We start from the raw sequence: 23,479 nt of genomic DNA, 5'->3' as shown, positions 1-23,479 counted from the left end.
GGGTGAACGGAATCCTTAGGTGGGTTGGATCTCTTGGATGGGTGAATGACTGAAAGGATGGATGGGTGGGTATTGTGTAAATGGATATTGGTAAAAGGTTAGTTGAGAGCCAAGTTTGGAATTTGAATAATTTTAAATGTTGAAGGATTAGATTAAGCTTAAATGGTGTGTATCAAAGCCAAGGGTGAAGAATAAGAGTACTATAAGGACACATTTGCAGGCCCTGAGACTTCAGAAACAGGAGGCAAACTCAATCCAAGCCCTTGGAGAGCACTTTTGGGAGAAGGCAGAGTCCTTTCAGCAAAGTCGGAGGCCAGCAGGGCAGCAGGGTAGCAGGGTAACATGAAGGCAGCAGTCTTTTTCAGAAAATCAGTCCAGATGAGTTATTTGGGCAGCCAGGCAGTTCCTCTTGATAGGATGCCGGTGTAGGTCGAGAAGTGTCTGAGTTGGTGGGGTCAGAGACACAGTTTATAGACCCAAAAATGTCTTTGAATTGAGGGAGACTTCAAAGAGTGGTTTTGAAGTGCACAAGTTCCCCTTTCAGGCCAGTCCTTTGGGTAGCTGATCAGTCTTTAGTGTGACGGCAGACCACTGGCTTTCAAAATGTAAGAGTCAAGCCCTCCACCCTTCAAGCCTAGAAAGACCCATTCAATATGCAGATGAATGCAGATAAGACTGAGTTTCCTGTGTTTGTGGGTGTCTGGGTGAAATGCACAAGGGAGCTGTCAACCAGCACAGACCAGACATTGATTGGAGACAGGATGTAAGGCACAGGTGGTTTTAAGTGCAGAGAAATGCTCACTTTCTAAAAGTGACATTTCTAAAATAGTAATTTTAAATCCAACCTCACCAAAAAGCAAGATGTTCTATTACCAGTCTGGCCATATTAAATATCAGAATTCACCACTCAAAAAGTACATGAGGGCAGCCCTAATGCTAGTCTATGAAAGGAGCAGGCCTCACAGTAGTGGAAAACTAATTTAGGAGTTTCTCACTATCAGGACATATAAAACACATATGTACATGTCCTGCCTTCTACCTACATAGCACCTCACCCAATGGGTTACACAGGGCCTACCTTAGGGGTGACTCATAGGTAGGAAAAAGGGGAGTTGAAGGCTTGGCAAGTACTTTTAAATTCCAAGTCAAAGTGGCAGTGAAACTGCATACACAGGCCTTGCAATGGCAGGCTTGAGACATGATTAAGGGGCTACTTATGTGGGTGGCAGAATCAGTGCTGCAGGCCCACTAGTAGCATTTAATTTACAGGCCCTGGGCACATATAGTGCACTTTACTAGCGACTTATAGGTAAATCAAATATGCCAGTGGGGGATGAACCAATGTTACCATGTTTAAGGGAGATAGCACGTGCACTTTAGCACTAGTTAGCAGTGGTAAAGTGTGCACAGTCCTAAAACCAGCAACAATAGTGTCAGAAAAGTGGATGGAGGCAGGCAAAAAGTTTGGGGATTACCATCCTAAGGCTGTCAGGTCTAACAGTGACCATTTTCTGTAGGCAACCAGTGGGCCTGCAATGTGTTCTTCGATGTTGTGGTGGCCAAGCCTCCTTGCTGGTTGTTGCTGTTTGATCATGTGGCTGGCAGCCATGTTGTGTAGGCAGCCAGTGGGCCTGTATGTGTTCTTTTTTGTTGTGGTGGCCATGACTCCTTTCTGGTTGTTGTCGTTTGACCATGTAACTGTCAGCCATTTTGTGTGTGATGCTTGAGGCCTAGAAAGGTCAATGCTCATTACTAGATGTACTGTATGAACTGTGCCTTATAATATATCATATACTTTTTTGCATTTTTCACCTGCCCCACTCTTTGCCTCCCAAATGCCAGTGTTTTTCAATTGTAAACCCCTTACCCTAATACATCAGCAATTGTTTTTTTTTTCAATATTTTGTTTCACAACCTATATTTTATTTATTGTCATAATAATAATAATATGTAATAGTTAATTATTCTTTTTTAATTTAGTTTTTTTTTTTTTAAATGTCATTTTTTAAATTTCTTTTATTGTTAAATTTGTTTTGTTATTTTAATTTTTTTCCCATTTTTTCATCATCCACATGTCTGCCATAGGCACAGCTGTACAACATTATTCAAAGATTATTCCATTTGTCACCAGCACCTCCCTGAGTATCACCTGCCAACTTGATGCAAATAGAGCTAATAGTTACATTCAATATGTTGTAGTTGTTGCTCTTTATTATCCTTCATGAGTGTACATGATAATGAAAGTTAATGCTGATGTGGTTTTACAAAGGGATACACTGCACTGTTAATTATTTTTACTTAAAATAACCACTAAATGATATTGTTTCTACTACTAATTCAACTGCTACAATGACACATTTCACTGATGTTCTTCATGCATGTTTGCTTTTAGGTGCACAAAAGAAAGAAAAAACATCATCCACAGTCCTGCAGACAGAAGGCCTGTGCACGACGTGACACGTGACCACACTCACAACATGGACATATCTTCAGCTTGTGAAGCTAAGTGTTGCTACCAACGGACAGCTTCAAGGTAGCCCCAACGAGAGGTGCTACCAAAGAAAGCGGCCAGTGATGAGAAGGAGCTTCCCACCACTGGGATGTTGCCCCGACCTTTTTCGGGCAAAAACATTTGCCTGCTGCACCAGCCTCTGGGGAGCAAGCTGGGAGCAGCACTCCAAACTAGGCCCAAGTCCCCGTCTGGCATAGAGACAGCCTCTTTGATCACGGCAAGACCGACAAGCAGGGATATTGAATTGGACATATCTCTTTCTCAAAGTAGTCCCCAATCACTGCTGAAAACTCAGCTTAGAGGACAATAACAACCAGCACTAGTATTTCCTCCTGAAGTAGGAGCACATCGGGAGGATATTGAGCTTCATGCAGAGGAAGTCGAAGAAGCCACTCTTTCACAAGATCCACTTACAGATCTCCTCCATCTTCTTCCTCAAGCTCCCCTTCTGATGATCAAGACTCCACTTGGATGTTACGTCAATCTGAGACATGCCAGAAGAGGCAAGGAGTCAAAGGGAAGGTTCCTGAAAGCCTTAGAGCTCTGGATGAAGAAGAAAAGGATGACAAGTCTGATGACGAGCCAGCCATCGTGAATGTTTGCCCAGCTTCAGTGAAGACCAACATTACCCCATTTTCTCAACCTGCTCTGAGGGATGTGGCACAGATACCACTGCCACCAGCTTCCATATTTACAACAAGGTCCCGGGTTATATCATGATGTGCTGGAACTGGTTGGGTAAGCTTTGCAGCAGAGTGCTGTCCACACAACCCACCTGACGACAGATATGTGGACAAATTGCCAAGCCACTGATTACATGTGCATCACTGCACACTGGATCTCTTTTGTGGTGGTTAGGGAAATGATGTCTGCAGGTGTTGATACTGCTGACAATTTTAATGATGCTCTGAAGCATGCAACTGTAGCTATGTTTGCCATGGACAAATCTCATACAGCTGCAAATATCCTGGATGACTTTAACAGCAAAGGTCTTTGAATGGCTGCGACCCCGGAGCACTTAACATTGGATTTAATGCCACAGACAATGGCAGTAATAAAGTTAAGTCCATGTCAGATGATGGCTATTTCAGGGTCCTGTGCTTGGCGCACTGCATCAACATCATTGTACAGGACTTTCTAAAAAAATAACCCAGAGTCAGCAACTCACTGTCCACATGCAGTAGAATCTGCACTCATTTCAGCCATTCTTTTAAAGCCCAGAAGCTGTTGAGGATTATACAGTGTGATAATAGAATGCCAGTTAAATCACTCATACATGAGGTGCCAACACAGTGGAATTCAACTTATTACACGTTGCAATGTCTGTTTGAGCAGTACAGAGTGATTGATTAATATGTCATGCAAAGAGGGGATGCAATTTTGAAAGGCATTGTAACACTCCAACCGCCATGGCGTATGCAGCCGCCGGGCTGGAGATAACTGTCTCCAGCCCAGCGGTCGCCATTGTGCTGACTGTGGGATTATGCCCCCACCTACTGCCATGGCTTTCGTGGCATTTGTAACGCCACGAAAACCATGGCAGTAGGCCCTATCAGTGACAGGGAATTCCTTCCCTGACACTGATAGGAGGCTCCCACCCCCTACCTCTCTATACACCCCCCACCCCTGCTACCTCTCCAAACACCCCATACTCCCCCACATCGATGCCCCCATTCACACACACACACACACGCAGACACACATACATTCACAAATACATACGCGCATATATTCATCCAATCACATACACAAAAGCACACACTTCAACACATACATGCAGACACTCATTCTGAAGTCCATACATTCACTCACTCACACTTTCATACATTCACGCACGCAATCAACACTAAACACACACCTGCATTCACGCACACATACATGCACACACCCCATCCCCCGTCAGAGACCCGACCTACCTGGAGCCAGGGGGTCTTCCAGCAGGAGACGGGACAGGGCACTGCTACCGCCAGCAGCGCGTGCCAGCAGAACACCGCCAGGGTGTATTATTTGTCATATTAAGGCTGGAGGCCAGTCTACTGGTGTGGCACTGCTGGTGGTAGCAGCGCCACCTTACCGCCTTCCGCCAGTATGGCCACAGCCAGATTTCCTCCTTTCTTGTGGCGGAAATCTGGCTGTGGTCATAATATGGTGGATGGCTGGTAGCAATCTGCATATGATTGGTTTCTAAAGGCAGGGCTTAATTCTACTACCGAGGATAAAGCAAAAGAGGTCGAGCAAGGTGGACCACCAATGACTATTGAGAGGATGTTCCAGGTCTACCTGGATGACCCAGCGGAGGTGTATCTGGATCAAAACTCATTGGTGTATTAGTATGGAAAGAGGCATCAATGGCCAGTGCTAAGCAGGCTGGAAATAAAGTATCTGGCTTGCCCTGTAGCTAGTGTCTGCTGAGCATGTGTTCAGTGTAGCTGGTGCAATTGTCACAGGGAGAAGGACCAGCCTCTAACCCCAAAACATCGAGAGGTTGACCATGATCAAAATGAATCAGCACTTCATACCCCCGAATTACAGCATACATGACGTACAACAGGAGGTGGATGAGGGTGATTGGTCAGACACAGGTCATGGTAGTTTGTTAGCTGACCAACGACTGTCTGAACCACCTGAGTTTGAGGATGAACTCTACTTCCCTGACTACTAAGTAGACCTTGGCCACAATAGAACATTCTTCTTTCTTCTGTTGACAAACTGCTTTAAGGAAAAAAGATATAGCTAGCTGGGTGAACATTATTATTTTATATTTTGTTTGTTTCTGTCTCAATGACTAATGAACCTCAACCGTTTTAGGCACATGGATGGCTGGATTGGAGTTGGACCAGTGTGCAGTAAAGAAGCCCCTTTTATCCCCAAAATCACTTCAAGGACATTGGAGAGCCAATGCCTGCCCCCATCCTTTCTTTTATACCATAACAGGCCTGCTCAAGATATTTGATTTACAACTTATTGGCCAATGTGTTTCTTTTCAGGAATCAAAGAGAATCAGCAAGGTACCACCATGCTTGATTGGAACAGGTATATAATGCTCTTTCCCAACAAGTGATATGCAGAATTCTTGTTTCAGTGCTGAGATGGTTCATGTGACTCATGTCTAGTGGTGGCAGATAGTGAGGGTGGATGTTTATTGTTTAACTGTAATTATTACACTTGATTGTGTTTGTGTCATGATTGATTTACAATGTTGGTGGCCTAATGGGTGATGATTTTTTCCCTGAAGGTGAATTTTGTTTTCATTCCCCTTTGACACCTAATTACATTTGTTTGCCGGTGGTTTCACACTGCTTCGTTTTATGGTTCACATTCATCAAAGACCCGACCAGTACATTTAGCTAACAAACACAAAGCTAGTCTACACAAAAAAAACTACTCAATGTTACTCACGTTGTGAAACACTGCTGTGCCCTACAGGTCACTGTAATTCAATTGGTTCGGGAGACTGTGACTCTCGGGAGGAGTTAGTGTGGAGTTGGACATAATCTTTAATCATATCAAGGAGGATGATGGAGGGACTCAGAGAATGAATTAACAACTTAAACAACTGCCACAAAAAGAAGTTATCAACTTCATGGAAATCAACATGGATGATGATGAGTCTAAGAGGCCTGCTCCAATATATGGACTGGTGAGAGGCATTTTGATTACTTGATTTGGGAAATGTATTGCTGCTGAGTGTTGTGCAGGCTGGCTCAAATTTGAAACTATTTGGTTGGGTGGGGACCTGTTGCTGTAGGTAACTGGAGGAGACAGACTTATGATGTATGATGTCACATTATGCACATGCTCTAGGTTAAATGTTACGATGATCATGACAGATGCAAGTTTGTTCTTCCCGATACATGCAGCCACTTGTCTGTGATTGTTGGTTGTTGTAATTGCTCTCACTTAATTTATTGCACATCAGTCATAAAAAGAATGATTTCAAAGAACTTTGCTCTGCCACCTCTGAGTCTTCTTGGTAAACTATTCCTCATGAAGCTTACCTTCCATTCTATCCTACTTGATTCTACAATAGCATGATAATCATTTCTACTTTACAATCCGCAGGTCTTCTAATCTCTCCTCCTGTACCATAACATGCATGCTTACCTTATCAGACCACTTCAGGCAGACACTCAAGATTTATGGGGCAGTCCAAGAAGAATGCAGATGCACCACACAATTTGGCTTTACAGACAGTATATTTTTATTTTAATAATCTTTTTTTTAAAACTGTGTGAGTTAGCTGCACTCCAGCATTAATTATATTTACTATTTTGCAAACCTAGGTGACAGAACATTTTCAGATATATAATAAATTGAGTCTCACTGGGGCTGAAAGAATGTTAGGTTAGCTGTGCCATACTCATTTATGTTTTATATACCTCCCACAACAGGCTGCTGATCAGTGCCCAGATGAATATTGTGTTTGTGTAGTCTTTGTCTTTTTGTCACACCGTTCACTAAATACCTTTCCCATCCATTTATCAAATCGCTAACCCTCTTCTCCCAGGCTGTGTGATATATTGAGGTGTGACTTAATAATTTACACCATTGAGTAATCACACACTTGGTGGGGCTACGTGTTGGAAGCAATACCAACTCAGTGTACAGGATCTTCATTTGAGTTCACCTAGGTGGAGTGGGTCCTCGCTTCCGATACCTTTACTGTTACTGCGCTAGCTTGGTACTACTACACCACCATAGCACCTTGGGAAACCTGTAGCCCTCACTTAATCAATGCAGGTAAGAAAACTATGGAGCATTGTTGTACCTTTCGGCAAAAGAATAGGCAATGGTAAATCCCCCCAAAAAAATATTTAGGCATAAATAACATTCTAACAACAAGAATATAAATCCACCACTTCCACTCACAAGTGGCCCACCGCTCTCCCCAAACAAATCTCCCTGCCCCCAACCAATGTCTAAATAAAATGCAATGTCCATGCATAAAAGAAAATAAAGTCCAAAAGTCCCAGTCCAAAAAAAACATTTCTACCCTCTCTACCTACAACAAGTCACACCCACCAAAACAAAGGTTAAAAAAGGGGTTGAAGAGAGCACTAATGGTGGGCCTGGAGTTGTTTGAGGTCCCCCTACCTGCCTGGCTTCTATTTGCACAAGGTTGTGGCATTAGAAAGTAGTGTCTGGGGGAAGCAGCAGAGTATGAATGGTGGCAGGGAGTCTATTTGAGCAAGGTTGTGGCGTTAGAAAGTAGTGTCTGGGGGAGGCAGCAGAGTATGAATGGTGGCAGGCCCCTACCCTGACACTGCGGTACTGGTGTTGAGCTTAAGCTGGAGGCACTGGGGGCTGGCTTGGGCCCTAGGCATTGGCAACAGCTACTGCCTCCTCCTCCTTTCAGACCACCAGCCGCCGATATTCTGCCATGATGGCCTCCAGCTTCTGCTTCTGCAGCCGGGCTGTTATTTCCTGCCATGATGGTGCTCCAGAAGAAATAGCTATCTCAAGAAAGAAAAAAGAACAATTGTAAACAATGTTCTGTGTGAAACAGTTGTTTAAAATTATGTAGTGGCACAGTAGCAGTACATTTGCTGGTCACCGTAGGCCATTCAATTTTAAGGTGATTAGAGTCACAGCCATTATGCACTGTGGTGTACAAGTATTCTCTCTCTTGTTGTGCTAAATTAATGGAAGCATGCTAGCTTAGCTGGTGCCCTAGTCATACTAGTTACTGTCTGCAGCTAGGGCAGCTGTACTAGAAAATTATCTTATTCCAGTGGCCCTGCTCTTCTCCAAAATGCCTTTCAATTTTACCCTGACTACAAGCCAAATGAGTACTAAGAACGATACAGACCACATACTATAATAAAATCAATCATGCAGACTGCAGTACAGAGAAAGGATTAAGGAATGGAATATATAGATTGTATTTGCCACATTCGTCACAGACTATCCCATCCATGAAAGTCAAAGCACTTACTTAGTCCCACTTTACTCACTGTCCTCACTTGTTGTCCTCCTCCATCACACTTTGTAATAATTTCTTTTTTCCACCAAAATACATTTGCTTCACAGTAAAGAAACAAATCTTAATTTACTCGACTGTAGGGTAAGGTAGTGGAAATTAGGCTGGGGAGTTCAGAGTAGATGCTTTACTGATGAATTCATCATCATCATCATGTGCCTAAGGTTTGGCTAGTACTGTGAGTCACTGTGGTTGGCAAATGTGGAAAGGGAAAAATTTGAAGCCTCACTTGAAAATCACTGTGAGTCAAGGGAACAGTCAGAAATACCACCCAACTCTTTGAATTAAACCTTTGATGAAACCATTCCATGCAAGTAAAGTAGGTGGGAAGAACGCCCATATCTGGAAGAGCTCCCTTGTTTCTTCATTCCAAGCATTTATCCTTTCATCAAACAAAGTCTTCATCTCTTCAAAAAAACTCCTTGTGCGTCGAAAAACGATGTAACGCCTGCCGAAAATGATGCGAAGCCTGCCTTGCGACAGAGAAATCACTGCACAGCTGACCGGAATGACGCAGCCCGACTACCCGAGTTGAATTTCAACGCAGCGCCTGCCTTGCGACGGAAACATTTGATGCATCGTCCATCAGTTTGATGCAGCACCCGTGCCTTCTTCCAGCGTGTCAAGGATTTTCCCCGCATCATCCCTGGGCATCAAAATATCCCCTCATCACAGTGAGGAACTAAGACTGCATACCGAAAAATGACGCAGACCCCTTGCAGCGTGAAAATAAATGATGCATCATATGTGCCTCATCAGAAAATTAGACACATTACCTTATTTTTCCACACATCTCCTTCTCTGCGGTCTATGTGCGTCATTATTTTTTACGCATACCAGACACTGTGTGTAACAAAGAGACAACTGTTCATTTCTGAGGATTTAGACTCTTTTCAACCTTTTAAAAGTGATATTTCAACTTGTGCTAATTGGATATTTGTCGTTTTGACCCTATTTAATTCAGATAAATATTATTAATTTTTTTAAACCTGTGTGGTGTATTTGTTTGGTGTCTTCACTATGTTTCTGTATGATTTATTGTCCAGATACTTAACACATTGCCTTCTAAGTTAAGCCTCACTGCTCAGTACCAAGCTACCAGAGGGTGAGCACAGGATAATTTGGATTGTGTGTGACTTACCCTGACTAGGATTGTGGTCCTTACTGGAACAAAGGTGTATACCTCTGCCAACTAGAGACAACATTTCTAGCAGCCGCCAGACACATGGTCAAATAAAAACAGCCAGCAAGGAGGCATAGCCACCACAACAAAGAAGATCACATGCAGGCCCAATGCATGCCTACACAAAATGGCTGTAGAAGGCTGGCCTGGTTTGTAGTGGGTACCTTGGGTACTTACACCTTATATCAAGTCCAGTTATCCCTTATTAGTGAAGTAGTAGTGTTCTAGCAGCTTAGGCTGATAGGGGTAGCTATAGCAGAGCAGCTTAGGCTGAACTAGGAGACATGCAAAGCTCATGCAATACCACTACACAGTACTTATACACAAGTAAAGACAACACTCAGTGTTACCAAAAATAAAGGTATTTATTTGGGTGACACAGTACCAAAAATATCTTAGAGACAATACTCCTTCTGGAGGTAAGTGTTATACATAATATGTACACTAGACACCAAAATTAGACAAGTAAATAGTCATAGAATAATGCAAACAGTAGGAAGTCCTACAGAATGCAATGGGAGAAAATAGGTCTAGGGGCAATACAAACCACATACTAAAAAAGTGGAATGTGAATCACAAATTCCCCCCTAGACAAGTGTAGTGTGTGCAGAATCACTGGGAGAGTAAGAATACAGTAAAAGTAAGTAAATTACCCCACCCCAGAGCCCAGAAAAGCAGGAGTAAAATACTGCAAGTTTCCTTAGGACACACTACACCTCGTGTTTGGGATTTTGCAGCAGCCAACCAAGTCTGTAAAGAACAACTACTGGGTTATTGGACCTGAAGACCTGCAAAGGAAGGTGACCAAGTCCAGAAGTTGAAAGATGTTCTAGGAAGGACAGGGACCCCTGCCAACCCAGAAGAGGGTGCACAAGAAGAGTCTGGTTAGTCGAAGACTGCAGAAATGCACCCTAGGAAGATGCCAGTGGGTTCCTGCCTGATGCAAAAGATGTCCCACGATGTGAAGATCGTTGCAGATGAGATTTCATGTAGGAAGGCGTCAACAAGCCTTGGCTATGACAAAAGTTTGTTTTGCATCAAAATGGCACTGGATGGACCCAGGAGGGACCTGGTGGCCTCAACTCTGTGTGAGGAGGAAGATGGACCTTTCAGCACTTTAGAGAGCCCTCAGGATGCCAGCCAGCTCCACCAGGAGCCGCAGGAACTGGGTTCAAAGGAGGTTCGAAATGTGGTTGATGCAGCACACCAAAAGAAGGTCCCACGCCGCCGGAGAACAACTCAGCGAGTTGAGCATCACAGGAAGGAATGCTGGGGACCTGGGCCAGGCTGTGCATGAAGGATTTTACAAAGAGTGCACAGAGGCCTCTGGAGGTTAAGAAGACACAGTACACAGGGGTACAGTTTCTCTCGGGGAAGGCAAGGTCTTACCTCCTCCAAATTGTGTCAACAGGACCTCAGGACAGTCTATGTCGATGATGTCCACCCTCTGTGTCCTTAGGAGCACGCTCATTGCTATGAGAGGAGTCCCAGAGTACCGGTCGTTGCCTTGGAAGGTGCCTGCTTGGAGCAGGGGAGTGACTCCGTCACTCCACAGGAGATTTCTTTTCTCCTTCTGGTGCAGGATGAAGACAGGGAGTCCCCATAGCATGCACACCATGGAAACTGTTGCAGTTGCTGACTTGGAGCTGAGGTTGCTGAAGAAAAGTGTCTCTTGTAGGCACTTTGTTGCAGTTACAGCGTTTCTTTGAGCATTTTGTGGTTGATCCGAGGTCAGAAGAGTCTGAAGTTGTTGCAAAGGATTCCTGACGGAAACTTGCAAGCACAATCTGAAGAGAACCCACATGGACCTATCAGCAGGGGTCTCTGATGTCACCTGCTGGCACTGGCCACTCAGAGCCCTCTAGAGGGCCCCCACACCTTGCAAAGCAAGATAGCTGAAGTCTGGGACACACTGGAGGAGCTCTGGGCACCACCCCTGGGGTGGTGATGGAAACCTTTCCTTTGTCCAGTTTCCCGCCAGAGCAGGGAAGAAGGGGGCCCTGAACCAGTGTAGACTGGTTTATGCACGGAGGGCACCATCTGTGCCCATCAAAGCATTTCCAGAGGCTGGGGGAGGCTACCCCTCCCCAGCCTGTAACACCTATTTCCAAAGGGAGAGGGTTTAACACCCTACTCTCAGAGGAAATGCTTTGTTCTGCCTTCCTGGGACTGGGCTGCCCAGACCCCAGGAGGGCAGAACCCTGACTGTGAGGTGGAAGCAGCTGTAGCTGCAGTGCAAGCCTCAGAGAGCTGGTTTGGCAGTACTGGGGGTCCATGGTGGAGGCCCCAGTATGCATGGAATTGGCTTACCAATACCAGATTTGGAATGGGGGGACAATTCTATGATCTTAAACATGTTACATGGCCATATTCGGTGTTACCATTGTGAAGCTACATATAGGTATTGACCTATAGGTAGTGCACGTGTGTAATGGCATCTTCGCACTCACAAAGTCCGGGGAAATGGCCCTGAACTATGTGGGAACACCTTTGCTAGTGCAAGGGTGCCCTGCACTTAGTAACTTTGCACCTAACCTTCAGCAAGTGAAGTTTAGACATATAGGTGACTAATAAGCTACTTAAGTGCAGTAAAGCTGGCTGTGAAATAACGTGTGCATTATTTCATGCAGGCTGCAATGGCAGTCCTGTGTAAGGGTTTGTCTGAGCTCCATATGGGTGGCAAAAGAAATGCTGAAGCCCATATAGTTCTCCTCAAACCCCAACTCCTTGGGTACCTAGTTACTATATACTAGGGACTTATAAGGGAGGTCCAGTATGCCAACTGACATTGGTAAATGAAGTCACTGGCCTACAGTGAAAAATTATAAAGCAGAGAGAGCTTAAGCACTGAGGTTCTGGTTAGCAGAGCCTCAGTGACACAGTTAGGCACTACACAGGAATACACATTAGGCCACAAGCTATGAGCACTGGGGTCCTGGCTAGCAGGATCCCAGTGACACAGTAAAAACACTAACACACACTCACAAACAGGCCAAAAGTGGGGGTAACCATGCTAGAAAGAGGTTACTTTCTCACAATGGCCACCAGCCACATGGTCAAACAACAACAACCAGCAACGAGGCATGGCCACCACAGCAAAGAAGAACACATGCAGGCCCACTGGCTGCCTACACAAAATGGCCACCGGCTATATTTTCAAACAACAACCAGGAAGGAGGCATGGCCACCACAACAAGGAAGAACACATGCAGGCCCCCTGGCTGCTGACACAAAATGGCCAGCAACAACCAGCAAAGATGCATAGCCACAACAAGGAACAGATGAGGCCTGAAAAACACTGGCTGCCTACACAAAAATGACCACCAGACACATGGTCAAACAAAAAGCCGAATGAATAAAAGAAAATAAAACACACATATTGGCCTATAATTGACGATCTTAAAAGCCCCCCTGGCCACTTGGCATGGGGAACAAAGACAAATGGTGGCCTATGGCAAACACTCTCACACACTGGCCAGGCAAAGGAGGCTTTGGTACAGGAGAAAAAAACAGCAATGAAAAAAATTAAATGCGCTAAAAAAAGTACATTTTACAACAACACGCATCATACAAAGTCATTAAATATCTAACCTTACCATACACTGTTTGCAGGAAAAAAACATGAAATCCAGCCAAAATACATTTTGTAATTATTTAATCCAATGCCATCCAAGGTCTAAACGATGTTTCAGTTTAACAGACCCCACAAACATTTGTTTTATCATGCACCTATCACTAGTACTGGCCTGGGCCTACAGCTGAAAGGCCTATTCCACAAGCAGAATAGGCTACATAACATAGTGAATTAAATGAATATTGAAAATTTACAAAACATGGAGAGAATGTACCGAACTGTGAAACATTTTTCAATTAAAGAAGAAAAAATACAGGTAAAACAATAACTACTAGGACCCTACTGAAACTGTACATTAAAAAAATCGAATAAAAGTATAGATAAATCCTGGTGCATGTCCTCTATGAAACAAAACAATTTGTACAACATCCTTATAAAAGCATTTTTTAACTTACTTGTGAAATCTCAAATACAACAAAGTCTTTAAATCCGATGATACATCTAAGAGGCAAAAAGAATGATACTTCCATCTGTCTCAAAATCCAAGTGAAAAGTGACCGGGAGATGGACAAAGCAGTGGGAGGAGCCTGCTGAACAGGAAAAGGAAGTTGGAGTCTCTGGGGCGCTTGCTGTTGTTGAAAAAGAAAACTAAATAAAAAGTATCACTCGCACAAAAAAATGAATGTGAACAGTCTATCAGAGAAGATTTTTAATTTGAACTTGTCTTTTTTTAGGAGATTTTAACTGCTTGAGCTTCACTAGGCCGTGGTCGATTGCGCTCACTCGCACTCGCCTACGTCACAAAAGACGCACCAGAAGCTGCTGGCACAGTGCTAAATCTAGCAGGTGGGTACAAAATCTCGTCTGTGCTTGTGAGTGATTAGAAGTCTCTTGCTGTGCTTCCCGCACATGCGAAATGACATCAAGCGTGCACAAACAGGGGAAAAACTTTGCTCCATTGCAGAGTGTGGAGTCTATCGGTACCTCCGTGTTCTCTGCAGAAAGTGGAGTTGCCGAATTCTGCAAACTCCGCTAGCAGAGTGGAGTTTTTCGCCCATGTCTAGAGCTTAGGCACACCTACCCTTCCTATATTTGTGGCTGTCTGGAGGAAATGCATAAAATGTAGCTGTTACCCAACCCAGACGTGTTTTGGAGACAGGATGCAGGCACATAGAGCTGTAAAAGCAGGGAAATGTCCATTTTCTAAAAGTGGCATTTGTAAAATAGTAATGTTAAATCCAGCTTTACCAGTAAAGAGGATTTATCATTACCATTCTAATGATATGAAACATTACATAGCCACTCCTTCTCAATCAGGAATTGCAGCTTAAAAGTGTAATAAGGATTTTCTAATATTTACATATGGGAGGAGTAGGCTTCACAGTAGTGACAATTGAATTTAGGTGTTTTTCACTACTTACATATGTAAAACATAAACGAACATGCCTTACCTTTTACTTGCACAGTACCCTGTCCTAAGGACTACTTGGGCCTACCTTAGGATTGACTTATGTATAATAAAAGGGGAGTTTAAGGCTTGGCAAAGGGTTTTAAATGCCAAGCCAGGGTAGCAGTAAAACTGCACACACAGGCTCTGCAGTGGCAGGCATGAGACATGTTTCAAGGGCTACTTGTGTGGGTGGCACAAGCAGTGCTTCAGACCCACTAGTAGTGTATAATTTACAGGCCATAGGTATATGGTATACCACTTTACAAGGGACTTACACTAGTAGCATTTAATTTACATGCCCTAGGTATATGGTATACCACTTTACAGGGGACTTGCACTATGTCAATTGTGGATACACCAATGTTACCATGTTTAGGGGGGAAGCACATGCACTTTAATACAGCAGTGGCAAAATGGTCAGAGTCCTAAGGCCAACAAAAAGATTCAGCAAGAAAGATGAGGTAAGAAAGCAAAAAGTTTGGGGGAAGTCCAGCTTAAGGCTGACAGGTCTAACATGGTCTTCCCAGCTGAAAGTGCAGAGAGCTGTCCAACCTCTAGGGACTTCTTATCAGTAAGGAGTCAAAACATCACTAGACCATCAGCATTGGCATGGTCTAACCCTAGTCTGTGTTTTACCCTAAAGTCCATACCCTGTAGAGAAATGGACCACCTCATCAGTTCTGGATTCTGACCCCTCATTTGCATGAGCCACTTGAGGGGCCTGTGGTCAGTCTGACTCAAGAAGTGAGTACCATCTTTTTCAGTGCCCAGACCACAGCAAAAGCTCATCTTTCTGTAGAACTCCACATTTGTTCCCTGGAGTGTATCCTTCTGGAGATAAAGGGACAAGGTTGGTCTAGATTCTTTTAATTAAATTGTGAAAGTACTGCCCCTATACCATGCTCTGAGGCATCTGTCTGAATGATAAACTCCTTGGAGAAGTCAGGGTTTTGAGCACAGGCGTTGGGCAGATAGCCTGCTTAAAGGAGTCAAATGCTTTTTGGTATGCCTCTGTTCAAATCACATTTCTGGGCTGCTCCTTTAAAGTCAGCTCAGTCAAGGGGGCAACAATGGTGCCATACTCCTTGACAAACCTCCTGTAGTACCCAGTGAGGCTGAAGAATGCTCTGACCTCAGTCTGGGTTTTAGGGGCTCCCAGGCCATGATAGTTTCTATCCTGGCCTAGGGGGCTGCACCTTACTCCTACCCAGCATGTGTCCCAAGTACACCACAGACCCCTGCCCTATCTGGCTCTTACTAGCCTTGGTAGTCAGGCCTGCCTGTTGCAGAGCATGAAGCACTTCCTGCAGATAAAAAAAATTTGTTCCTTCCGGCTGCAACTGAAGATAGCTGTATCATCCAAATCAGCAGGACTGAATACCTTCATACCAGCAAGGACCTGGTTCACCAAACAACTCTGGAAGGTGACAGAGGTGTTTCTGAGTCCAAAGGGTATCACTATAAACTGATACTAGCCCCATAGAGTGGAGAAGTGTGACCTTTCCTTTGTTCCTTCTGTTAGGGTGACCTGACAGTACCATGATGTAAGATCAAAGGTACTTAAGTACTGGGAAGCCTCTAACCTGTCAATAGGCTAATCATCTTGGGGGTTGGGATGAGCATCTGTCTTTGTGACTTAGTTTATCCCTCTATAATCCACAAGGAACCTGAGTTCAGGTGTGGCAGCTTTTGGTACCAAAATAGCAGGACAGGACCAGGGGCTAATAGAGGGCTCAATCACCCCCAACTCCAGCATTTTGGAAACTTCTTAGTTAATGTTGGTCCTCACCTTGTCTGACAACCTATAAGATTTGTTATTCACTTGAAGGCTGTCTCCTGTGTATACATCATGGGTACACAGATGGGTAGTCCCAAGGATGAGAGAAAACAGTGAGTTGTACTACCCTACCATTTGGTGGCATTCCTCCTGCTGTTCAGGAGTCAGATTGGGGGAAATGATTACTCCCTCCACAGACCCATCTTTCTTCTTGAAGACTAATAGGTCAGGGAGAGGTTCACTCTCCTCTTCTCCATCTGTCCCCATTAGCATGGTGAGCTCAGACCTCCCAAAGTGGGGTTTGAGGTGGTTTACATGGAGCACCCTGTGGGGGTGCCTAGGACTTTTGGGGTCCACCAGGTATGTGGCCTCACTCTTGATTTCAACCACCTCATAGGGCCCAGACGAGTGGTCTTTGAGGCCCTGGGGTCAACAGGCTCCATCACCAACGCTTTCTGCCCATGTGACATTTCACAGTGGTAGAATTCTTGCCATACCACTGCTTCCTCACTTCCTGACTGGCTTCTAAGTTGTCTGAATCTTGCTTCCACAACTTTGTGATTTGGCTTCTCACAGCCAGCATGTAGCTCATTACATCCTGGGATTCTTTGCTCCCACCATTCTTTCAACAAACTCAGAGGGACTCAGACAGAATTCCCATCCAGAAGCTCAAAGGGGCTAAAGCCCACTCCCGTCTGTGGTACCTCTCCGTAGGCATAGAGGAGGCATGGCAAGAGGACATAGCTCAAGTGGAAAGGCCCTGTAGCATCGAGGGACCACCAATGATGTTACACTCAGCACACGTTCTGACAGTAATCTTCTGAGGCACTATGCCCTTACATTACCTGATACTGCTTAGCAATCTCAGAGCTAGCAATGGCATAGCCAGTATTTACAGAAACCATGAAAAGCCTCCTCTTTCTTTGGGATGTGTCAGTTTACAGGGCTTTTGTGGCGCACCAACTCCCTTCCGCCTCTTCGCCCCATTATTCTTTTGTTGCGTCCATAGCTGGCTGCACCCAGCTCTTCTTCAGCTGAGAACGCTGGCTAACGAGAGCACTGGTGCTGAGAGGCAGGCACTCTGATGCTGATGTTGATGGCAAATTCCTGTGAAATTGTCTGAAATATTTTTGGTTCCCTAAGTTGTGAGCCCTGTGAGTCTGCTCAGTTTGCACACTCTTAAGGCTGCCACTGTTAGAGGGCACATGGATCTTAGGAACCATCTCACTGTTACCCAGGGACACTTGTGTAACCTCACTGAATCTCCCCTCACCCCATTAATTGGGACAAACTCTTCTCTCAGTGCTACAGTTGCCACCCTTAGAACATTTCCTGCAGTGGGAGGTTGTGCTCTTTTTGGACACTTGGGATCCCCCTTGTAGTGTCCATACTCAAAACACTCAGAGTACTTGGGAGTTTTGGACTGACATCTATCAGGGTAGTTTTTCGTCTGGTGGCCAGACTGGGGATGGGACTCTTTCCCCTGTGAATTGTTCTGGGGGCCTTGAAATAACTCCTTTATTTTATCTACCCCTCTTTCTTCTGATGGGAACCCTGACCACCCTTTTGGGAGTGCCCCCAAATAATTTCTTGGACACTCTGATGCTGACCCAGATGTCTGCTTCCTCGGCAATCTTCCTGGGGTCAGTCAGCTTGCTGTCAACTACGTGTTGGTGCAGCTCTGTAAAATATCTATCACGCATGTGTTCTTTCCAAATCAAACTATACAGCCCTGAATAATCATCCACTGTCATAGACAACTAGCAACTCAGGACTCCCCTGGTACCTTGTGTGCCACTTCATAGACTCCAACCCACTTATCTGTGTCATCCCCTACCATATAACTGGGCAACAAGTCTTTGGGTATACGGATCCTTGTCTCACTTGTAGACAATGAAGGTATGCTGCTACTATTACTGCTGGACTCCACCTGAAGTCAGCTCTTTGAGGCTTAGCTCATGGGACATTTTCTTCTCATCAAGAGCCAAAACCCTTTCCTTCAGAGCATGTTCCTTCTCCAATTTCAGTTTAGCAAGATTTTGTTCCTGCTCCAACTTGGAAAGCTCTAGCTGCAGCTTCCTCTCCTCCATCCTGTCTGCCTGCTCCTCTGGAGACATATTACTTTATGGGATGCTTCTCCCTGCTCTGGTAACAACTACTGCTCCCAGGGAGTTGTTGACCCCCTCCACAGGCAGTCCTAGATCCATATCAGACTCTAGGATCACCTGCTCATCCTCCTCCACAATTTCTTGTTCCTCCTCCTCTGGGCCGTCTGCTCCTGCCTTATGAGACGCTGTCCAGGCTCTCAAAGTTTTCTGCAGCTCCACTTTGTGGATGAAGCATTTAAAGGATACTTAAACCCCCTTTTGAAACAATTCTGGGGTACTGGGAAGCAGGACTTTAACTTGGCCAGCTCAATGGTTTTTGCAAAGGGTTTCAAGTGTCTATTAAAGTTTGGGGGAAGACCACTCTGAGGCTGACAGGTCTAACATTGCTCCTTCTTAAGCAGCAATTACAGCTTAAAAGTGCAATAAGGAATGCTCATTGTTAATCTATGAAAGGGATAGTCCTCACAGTAGTGAAAAATGACTTTGGGAGTTTTTTAACTACCAGGACATGTAAGACTAAAAAGTACATATCCTACTTTTAGTTACATAGCACCCTGCCTGGGAGTTTAAAGCTTGACAGGAGGGCTTAAATGCAAAGTACTGGACATAGCAATGTAACTGCACATACAGGCTCTGCAATGACAGGACTGAGACTTGTTTAAGGGCTAAAAGCTGAGCTGCAGTCCCAGTAGTACCATTTATACTACAGGCCCTGGGCACACGTAGTGCACTTTACTAGGAACTTATAAGTAAATTAAAAATGCCAACTAGGTGGATACCAATCAAATCATGTTTTAAGTAAAGTGCTCAGTGTCCTATGACCAACAAAAACACATTCAAGTAAAAGTGGAGGGAAAGAGGCAACAAGTTTGAGGTGATCCTTCAAAGAGGACCATTTACCAACATAGCCCCCCTCCAGTCTAAAGTCAGGGTAGACTAATAAATACCTTGATGGACTTCCCTGATTAGGCAATAGAACGTGGGTGATGGCCCACCACTGCAGGGGCACTTGTCAGTTTTATGACTCTCTGAACTCAGTTTGACCCCCCTGTTTATACCCACCTGAGCCACTGGACTGACCCTCCTAATCACCTGAGGACTCAAACTTGCAGCACCCAACCCTAATGTGCTCACAGATGCCTCCCAGGAGGCAGACAATACCACCATGGCCATCAAAGTAATGTGGCCCACTCCACTCCTTGGATCAGAATTTAGTCCCTAACCCAAAGAAAACTCTGTCCAGATGGACAACACCGAACAGTTGCCACTGACAGCTGTCAGTGTTAAACGTCAGGCCCCAGGCCAGTAAAGGCTCTCCGACCTATGTGGTTTCTCCGAATGGGGGGCAGTAGTCCCAGGATTCTTGCACCCTATTTCCACTCTACGTCATACTAGTTCAGGGGTGGCGGCCACCCCTTGCAGATCTCCTGCCACCAGGGGTGACTTATTCCCCAGAATGCAGTCTATGGGCATCAGAGGACTAACTATGACTCTCTGGGTCACCCCACACTTTATTCCAGGGATACCAAGTACATAGGGTGGAAAAACTGCTGCACATGGGTTTGGGTCACCCTAAACACCTTCCCAATGTATTGCTCCGGTGAAACTAGCCTTTCCACTATCATGGTGTGGCTAGCCACGGTGTCCCTCAAAGCAGTGATTAAGATCCCATTTACTTCCAACCTCGGAGTCTGTCTCCCAACTAAGGGATATTAGGGCATGTTCTTTATCCTGCCCCTGGGCACTACCTCCCCCTAAGGCCACAATGACCACTCCTGTAGAGTTCCCACCAGTGTGGGGTTTCTTTAAACAGACAGAGTCCTCCTGCTTGTACCCTAGTTAGGAACAATCAAAGCAGTGGGGCTGGAAATGGAACACCCAGGGCCACGGCCACTAGAACCTACTTTCTTCTTCTCTGAATGGACATGGGAACTCTTTCTTTCCTCATAACCTGAGACTTGTCTGGGTCTCCCTTGACCTCCCCCTCACTCTGCTGAGGGGAGGCTGAATCACTCTTCTTTGGGTCAACCTTAGTACCCTTTTGGACACTCTGGTGTTGACCTAGATGTCCTTCTCAGCAAGCTTCCCGGGGTCAGTCAACTTGCTGTCAACTAGATGTTGGTGCAGCTCTGTAAAACAACTATCAAGCATGTGTGCCTTCAAAATCAAGTTATACAGCCCTGAATAATCATCTACCTTGCTGCCCCTCATGAAACACCTCATTGACCTACTAACATAATCTGAGAAATCCACCAATGTCTATGATAAGATCTTGTGGCTGGCCCTATGCTTCTCAGGGTTCAATCCAGACTTACTGACTAAGATGGCCTTCAATGCAGTGTAGCATGTCTGGGCTCCCCTTCTAGTGTATGGAATGTGTCCCTCCCCAATGTGGGCATGTATCTTGTTAGGCTACCTCCTCAGGACTCCTTTGGGACCTTTTGCACTCTTAGGTCCACTTCATAGTCTGCAAACCACTTATCTATGTTATCCCCCAACACATACCTGGGCACTAAGAGACATATTTATGCAGCAGTTTCCATCATGCTTGCCCTGTGCAAAGTGGTATATGTGCGACACAAACCTTAAGTCATATGTTTGAGCCACGCAAAATCTCTTTGCGTGGCTTTGAGTGGCTCCAAAAATATGGAGTAACACAATGCAGCGCAAATTGCAGCGTTGCCTTACTCTGCCCTCAGGAAGGTGATCCATGGGTGTTGTGTGGGTGTTCCATTGCAACTCTCATGGATTTCGATGCATTCCCAGATTTACAAGAACTTGTAAACCTGGGAATGCCCCAAAACCTTATGCCTCTCCAGGGGAGGAGTAACAAGAAAAAATATCTTTATTTCTCCTAATTTCTTTCTCAATGTGTGCGGCAGAATGCAGAATGCAGCACATACAGAAAGAGGAATATGCCTCCCAGGATCGTTTTCGTGCAGGAAGGTACACCTTCCAGCATAAAACAATCCTGCATGCAACGTGCCTGTATTGGCACTAGGCAGCACTTTGTGTGCCAGCACAGGAGGAAAGGACAAGAATGTGCTGTATGCCTTAATTATGGTGCATTCCTGCCCCTTCCCAGTGATGCAGTGCAGCAAGGTGACTTGCTGCACTGCCCTGCACCACTTTCCCATAAATTGGGCCCAAGTCTTTGGGTAAGCAGATTTTGGATTCAGTAGTGGACACTGCAGGTATGCTACTACTATTACTGCACAACCCCATCTGAAGTGCTCTGATGTTTAGCTCTCTGAAGCTTAGCTCATGGGCTATCTTTCCTTCCTCCATGGCCCGCCTCATCTCTTCTAGGGCTTGCTTTTTCTCAGCCAAAGCAAGTTTCTGCTCAAGGTCTAACTTAGCAAGCTTCATCTTTAGCTTTCTCTCCTCCCTCCTGTCTGCCAGCTCCTCTGGAGACAGGTTCCTTGATGAGACTCTGCTCCCTGCTCTGGAAACCACAACTGCTTTTAGCAAAGTTGCCCCCTTCCACAGGCAGGCCCGGATCCAGATCATATTTTAAGATTAGAACTTCCATCTCCTCCACAGTTTTTTGCTCCCGTCTGGGGTTTTAGCTCCTGCACTACGGGCCTCTGCCTAATCTTTCAATGCCTTCTGCAGCTCCTGCCGAAGACTTTAATGGACACTCGAAACCCCTTGAAAAATTCCTTAATCTGGGCCACAATGATAGACTCTAACTTAGCCAGCTCAAAATCAATTACTGCAGGTGCGGATGCTACTTCTCCGGAGAGAGACATGTTTTTAGCAAAGAAACAAAAATTCAACTAAGGAAAATTGAAATAAAAGGTTCAAATTGGTATAGGGTAGTAGTGAACAATGAGCTACTATATGTGTTGCAAAAACACAGTACAACAACAATCAACAGTTGATAGGTTCTATTTATCTGAAGCTCCTCCTTATTAAACCATCTCCTTCATAGGAGCTCCCTTTCTGACCTACATCTCAGGGTCCTATTCCCTCTCTATAATCACTGCCTGATCAGATTTCATCTGTTGTCAAGTATTGTCTTTTTCAACTTCCAAAATGTGTGTGTCATCTTTTTTTACTTTCCTCTGCAAGGTCCAGTATTTAACCCTTTTATGGCAGCTCCAATGGATTACTGCAACTCTGTATACTTTGATACAATGTTTTTTTCAGTTTTATTCGCTCAGTTAATATAGATTTACAATACAAAGATTGCTCTTGGCTTTTATGCTTGAGATCATATCTTGCTTGCCCTGACATTACTCACACGGTTGCCTGTAAAAGATCAGATTTTTTGAATAAAAGATGCCTGGTTCATAAAGCCATTTTAGTTCTCCCTTAACTCCATCTAACAGAGGTTTCAGTGGAATTGTTCCAATCGCCTACAGATATAAAAAAATATATATCTCTTGGACATTCCTAGGTTTCGCCAAAAGACGGTTGGCAGCAGGACTTTTTCCCACTGTTTCTTCTATTCAATAGAATGTCCCAACATTATGACCCTCATTATGACATTGGCGGTAAATTCCAAATTCTGCTGCGGTGACTGCCACAAACATACTGCCATGGAGGTGAACATCCGTCCACCAGATTATGACACACACACACAAAACCGACAACAGAAAACATCCACAACCACAAATCTGCCAGACCCACTGAACGTGATACTTTGATAAAACTACCACCCATAGTGTTACGCCACCAAAACAACGCCCTCCAAATAATAACTCACAAAACACCACAGTGGACATTCAACAACGGTAAACTATTGTCAGTGAACACCTCCGCGGCGGATATTGCCACACAAATACAAAACAAGACAACATTGGCCATAACAAAAAATCCACACCTGACACAAATGCACCCACCCACCAACAGCACTATAAAAAAAAAACCACATCACCCACAAACCTCTG

This window comes from Pleurodeles waltl, chromosome 8 (assembly GCF_031143425.1).
Source record: "Pleurodeles waltl isolate 20211129_DDA chromosome 8, aPleWal1.hap1.20221129, whole genome shotgun sequence".
Classification (NCBI taxonomy): domain Eukaryota; kingdom Metazoa; phylum Chordata; class Amphibia; order Caudata; family Salamandridae; genus Pleurodeles; species Pleurodeles waltl.
Note: the sequence above shows the minus strand (reverse complement) of the source record.